This window comes from Pomacea canaliculata, linkage group LG11 (assembly GCF_003073045.1).
Source record: "Pomacea canaliculata isolate SZHN2017 linkage group LG11, ASM307304v1, whole genome shotgun sequence".
NCBI lineage: Eukaryota > Metazoa > Mollusca > Gastropoda > Architaenioglossa > Ampullariidae > Pomacea > Pomacea canaliculata.
The window spans coordinates 2,883,601-2,890,154 of record NC_037600.1 but is presented as its reverse complement, the minus strand read 5'-3'; positions in this window follow the sequence as shown (position 1 = coordinate 2,890,154).

The window sequence follows — 6,554 nt, the reverse complement described above, 5'->3', positions numbered from 1 at the left end:
TGAGTGTGTACGTGGTGGTGTAGGTGTGTACGTGGTGTGTGTAGGGTGTGGTCGGTGTGTGTAGGTGTGTACGTGTTGTGTGGTTGATGTACATGTGAGAATACGAAAACTTCGCACAACGGCAACAATATTAATATTACTTTGCTTTTATCAGCAAGCAAGGTCTCGAAATAAGTTTACTTGAAATTTTGTTTACGTTGAATGGTAGGGTTTGAATAACCAAATTAAGACGTGCGGACTGTTTTGTGTATTTGGTCGGGTTAAGCAATGTGCTAACGACTCATACCTCCAATCTGTATAATGTCAGTTTACCTGCCGGCCAGCCATGTGAGACTTGTCGACTCACATTAATAAATATTGTTCTGTCGCAGTGCAGTAAATATTTTGGGTGGTCACGACTGTCACGTGGTACAGGCTACCAGCAAGTCATCTTTCACACAGCGTCCCACACAAGGTCGTCCACAACAAGACGCGTAACATCCGGGTGCTGCGCTGTAACCCAGTGTCACATTTAAAACAATTATAAGCTGTCTAGTTACTGGGACAGCGAAACGACTCCTGTCCACCTCAATCTGACGGTGTCAGTCATGACTGCACGCGCAGCCACGCAAGCAAGATTCGTGACGTCATGTAAACATGCAGAACGGTGCGGTCAAGGTCAGGCCACATTTTCAAGCAAAACCTAAAAGTACAGTGACAGCTATCCCTGTCCGCAACCAAGGGAGGGTGGGGTGTACAAGCATCGGAGACGGGGGGACGAAGGAGGGTGCAACGGTGGTGGTGTCGCACCAGAAGGGCGCTTCTTACGTTTATCGAGAGTTGCAAGTATGGATGCGTATTACGCTGTGCTGTTCCTAACCCGTCCCATTCATGCCATGAACATTGCACTCAAAGCGTACTGCAAGCGGGTCTACCTATCATCTACCATACACAAACATATCAGCGTGTACATGTGAACGCACAGCGCACAATTCACACACAACACCGACACGAGACATTCAACACCACCAACAACCCCACACGACAGACCATATTCTGAAGCAAATTATATAGATATATCAGAAATGAAAAGACTCGGATAAAATACGGCATGGGATTTAAGTCTATCACACGGTACCGAGACGTTTCGGCGCCCGGCAAACTTCAGCTTACGGCCCATTGTAATCACTACGGACCCTTTGCCGAAGTCAGTGTGTGGACGGCCCCTTACAGCTTTCACACATTTCTGCTCGCATTGCTAGCTCAATGTTATTCTCAAAGCGTTTGCGCATAATCTGTGACATCAAAGTGAACTGTCTGTGAACGTCTGTGTGTAAACTTTTGTTTGAATAAAGGAATTATTGTGCTTAATCTAAGTAGTTACACTTCCAATTCCTTGAGAAGGTAGTTAACTCTCTCTGCTCTCTCTCTGACATAAATGCAGCGAAACGTTCGTCGGCAAAACGTCCGCACAGAAGTTCACACAGGTGGATAGGTGGAGAAAATAAATACAGACACTGCCATGATGTGGTGTGATGACTGTTTTAGACACGCACGACCAGTGGGACAACACACGTAGCTGGGCATGGTTTTGGATTACTCTTTCCCGGAAACCACTCTGGCTTCGCAAACAGCTGACAGCGGATGTCCTGCTTTGAAGCTTGGTCAACATGCAGGTTGGCTGGACAGAAGCTTTTGCAGGTGAGCACAGAAGACTACAGTGGGTCAGCGTATGCACAGACAGAGTGTCACAGTGAGTGTGTAAGAGCTGTCGCCTTGAAGCTGAAAGAAATTAATGTGACCTGTCCACCGTTGCTCTTTCATTGGATTGTTGACACAGAACCATTCACAGCTGCTGGTGAAGTGGAAACCTTGAGAAATGCTGCCCCACCTACGGCACATGATCACAGTCAGTGAAGGACCGACAAGATGGGAATCTTATCAAAGTTATCAAGTGCCTTCAATGTGCAAGTTTTGCAACAAGAGAAACAACAGTTTCAGTCTGGTGTCACTTTTACTTTTAATGAACCAGATGTGAAAAATGTGCAGATTGGTATCGTTGAGTGTGGAGTGTAGATGACAGTACAGACTTCAATATGACAGAACTGTACTTTGCAATAGAATTACCATCGTCTAACGACCAGAGGTTTAAATGTTGAGTTTGACGAGTGTTTGCCCGTCCCAATAACAGGAGAACTCCTCACTGCCTGATGTCTAGAAGACGATAGTTCAGGTGATATCTGCCACTGTTTGTATGGAAGGTGATGAGCAGGCTGCACAGAAATAACTGGGTCTGAAGCAGGAAGGATGAGAACAAGTCCGAACTAACCCAGTTGAGACGTCAATTAAGGCTTTCGACTTCTGTTTTGTCGAAGTGATTTTTCTACTAAATACTGCGAGCGAGTGAAACGAGGCGTTGGTAAAACTAACTGTTGTACGAGTGTGTATTCATGGTCCTGACAGAGTAATTCACAGCGATTTCAAAATGACCAACAAATACTAGTCCCACACAACACCAAAGACTTGCCATCACAAACACAGTGTGCGGCCTGCTGGACTTTGGCGACTCAACACAATCTTTGTATTGTCTTTGAGGTTGCCTATAGCAATGGCTTACAGATACTAAAAACTCGCTGAAGATGCAACTGTGCGAAATGTGCTGGTTCACGTTTCGGCAGGTTACCTTTCCCAGGTATGTCACACCTGGAGCCATTTGTCCCACAACTAGGATGAGTGTCGTTAGACATGTGCATGTATCCAGACATGGCTGTGGGTGTCAACTGTGGTGTGAGGTCCATGTGTACAAGTAGCTTTAAAGGCAACATCACCTCTTTTGTACTGTCTCGCTTTCTTTTGAATGTATTAAATACATGAAGGTTTACACGTGCCATACTATTCACATATAACTTTTTCTCCTTTTTCTATTTTTTTTCTGTAGACTTGAACCACACAACTCGCTGGCAAATTCTATTAACACATTCATACTCGCGCACAGTAGCGTTCACAAGTTGCAGGGTTGAAACAAGGAAGGACAAAACCTGACAATCTGTTAGTCTTGCATAACAACTACAGGCACGGGTCCTTTTCTGGAAGAGTCCCCATTTCCTGCTTATTTTGTTACATGCCAAACAAAGGCCACAACCACACACATTACCAGCAGCCTGACGAGGAGAGGGGGACAGGGGGGTCTGGTGTACCGGGCCCGCGGTCGCTGTCAAAGGGGCCCGGCCCTTGGTCAGTGATTTTTTTCTTTCTTCTTATTTGAGATTCGAATTGTAAACATACATTATATACTGGGAAAATAATTTACGATTACAAGTACAAGGGGCCCGGAGAGGTCTGTCCCGTAGCCCGGGCTGGCTCTCGGCGGCCCTGATTACCAGTAATTGTGGCAGATCAGTCTGATTTAAATGATCACACACACAATGAGAGAGAAAAAGAAGGAGGAAAAGCTCACGGTGCTAGTACAACTAAAATTCAATCTTTATCGAGGAGTCGTCCGCCATATTGACAAGTGCTGAGAGCGTGAACACGTGACGTAACAGCAGCAGCTAGTAGATGCGACTATTGAGGTGGGGTACAAACAACTTGCGAGGCGACCGGTGTTTTAAAGGTTGAAAAATTTTTCTGGCAGACCGATTTCATTGACACAGCAAAGGTTTAGCGTCTGTGACGTTGGCTGTCCTGGGTTCACTCTCGTCTTGAGGCACCTGTTCTTCTCTGCATTGGGCATCTGTGAACAGAGCTGGCTGTCTTCCCATGAATATAAACATAGTTCAAGACGTAGTAACTTGATCGGTGTACAACACCCATTCCCTCCATTATTCTCTCTGTTATAGTATTACTACTGACACCTATACTACCAACTATAGTCCTACCTGCTGTACCCTATAATGATGTAGTGCTGCTACTGCCGCTATTGCCACGACTCACAGAACAGAACTAAAATTTCTTCTCATTCTCTTTAACTTTGTTTTTATTTCTGTGACGTAATCTTTCTTACAGGTATCGAACGTTACTGACTGTAACTCTATTCGGGAAAACTGCAAAGATAGACATTTTGACTGAGAAAACCAGCAAATAATGGGAATGTAACTCTATACAGGAGCAGCTCACAGTTTTCTTACTGAAGTTAGCTCCCTTGACGCAATGCCATATTACATGTAAAACCGGTTTTGTCGATAATCCTGTTGAAATAAAATCGGCGGAAATCCAAAAAGCTGACGAAGAACGAGACAATTATTTTTATATGAATCGATGTAAATCCGTTAATTTGTCCCTAAACACTCCAAAACACAATTTTGAAATTAAAATACAGTGTTAGTATAAAAACCAATAGGAAATTAATATTAATGAATATAAAAGCTATGTAAACACTGCTGGCTCTGGACATTTGTTGTTGTTCGCAAGATGGAACGCAAATGGAAAGGGTTCAACTTATAAGAGGGAAACCACCTTGACAGGACACGGGACATTCTGGAGCACATGTGATGTCACGTTGTAACGTGCGTTGTTTATTTTGCAAACTGAAAAACGCAAAATAAACACATTAGACTGAATAACTGTAGCACGCTGTAATCACTGACATGTCATTGTAGTATCAGCATGCGCAGTCAATAATTAAGAAGCCACACAACACTGGATAGCAAATGGAATTGTTTGTCTAGGATCGCTCGGGTGCTGCTCACACAAACACGACAGACCAGGAGACCGCGTGGGTCGTCTGTTAGTTGTGCTACATTAGGAATGGAGTTGGACTAGCGTCTGTCGTCCCGTGATGACAGATCACAGGTTGTGACGTACACCCTTGACATGGGGTCAAGTCGGGCTGAATATCTGGCAAATGTAGGCACAATAACCGAAATGGTTTAACCTTCCTCGTATATTTCATTATAGCGAATTGTAAACTGTTACAATCAAGACACACACACACACAAAGACAACCACACAATGACACATCACAACAACACACACACACACACACACACACACACATACAACACACACAACACACCACACAAACCACACACACACAACACAGCAGCACACGTAATGTAGACTCCGTCATAGGTGTCACACGAGACACACCACAGGAACACAACGCACATCCTCCATGCTTGCTGACGGCTTTCATGGGGTACGTGGTCTCTTAATCTTTGTGCTCTCGCGGGCCACTCTGTGCCTCTGGAGAAAAACTCTGAGACCCTGCCTATTGCATCTTCACAGCGTTTCACCTTTGACCTCTAGAAGCAAAACCGCAGCCACATTATTCTATTGTCTAGCTACTGGTATTTATCGCTGTGAAAGTCAGTTCCACTACCAATGGCAGCTGTCAGTCCATGCTCCTGTTACTATTCACTGTCAGACCTGTCCTTGCCTGTCAAATCGCAAAGGTCCCGAACCTCGGAAACTGACGTGAAGGTTCAAATGATTGTTGCTGTCACAAGTCTTTACATTCTGACGGCCATCATCTCTTGTCACATGAGCAGCTGCACTAAACAGCTAACAATCAACTCTGTGCTGATACTTGTGTGTATTGTGATGTAATTATTGTGTAGTAAGAGCTGTGAGCCTGCCTTCAATGTTGGGGTAAGGCGATATATTGAACAGTTTGTATTTGTATTTTATATATTGTCGACTGAGTAAACTGGCGGTCAGACACGCAGACTTCTGATTGTCCATGTTTGCCATCTGCCTACTCGTATCAGAAGGTCTTTTGTATGGACTGTGTGTTAGGAAACACACCTCTGTAATTTATCTTTCACCTCACATTCCATAGTCATTCTGCTACCAAATGTTTTAAGATGAAACCTATAAGCAACCTGTTGTTGATCTGGTAAGTTAGGTAAAATATGTTTTACTGTTTTGATAATGGTACTGTGTGTGTGCTGGTGTGCGTGTGCGTGTGTGCGTGTGTGCGGCGTTGCGTGCGTGCGTGCGTGGGTGCGTGCGTGCGTGTGTGTGTTTTTTTGTGCAATTTAAGCCTGTATACAGCAAATTATAAACAAAATTAATTATTATTTTTAATGTAACTGGTTTAGTGAATAAGGTCAGTTTAGTGCCATAGTAGATTCATTCAGCCCTTCAAATTGAGAATGATCAACAAGAATTAGCTCGTACACATTTGTGCAAGGTAAAAATTCTGAAATAAAAAAGAAAGAACAATTTGATTGAAGATAGATATGTTTACTTCAAGATTATTTCATCCAGCAGCAGAAGCAGACTAAAAGATGGAGCAAGAGTGAAGTGGACACTTACAGACATCCAGAGAGCTTGTGTGTGTAAGGACATCGTGGACAAGGGGTTTCAAGCTGCAACGTGACACGATGACAAGAGTCATCAGTAGGGCTACAGAGTAGACAGTGAGCCTACAGGATGTCACATTTATCTACACTGAAGCTTGTGGCAGTACAGTGACAAGACATTGGAAGTAAGTAAATACAGACTCAGCAGCTAACATTGACAACATTATAAAAACATTTTGTATTGTAGATAAACACAATGTCGTCTAGTAGCAGAAACATTTGTTTGTAAAGTGCAGCATCTCACTTGTTTAATGTTTGTTGTTTGTAAAG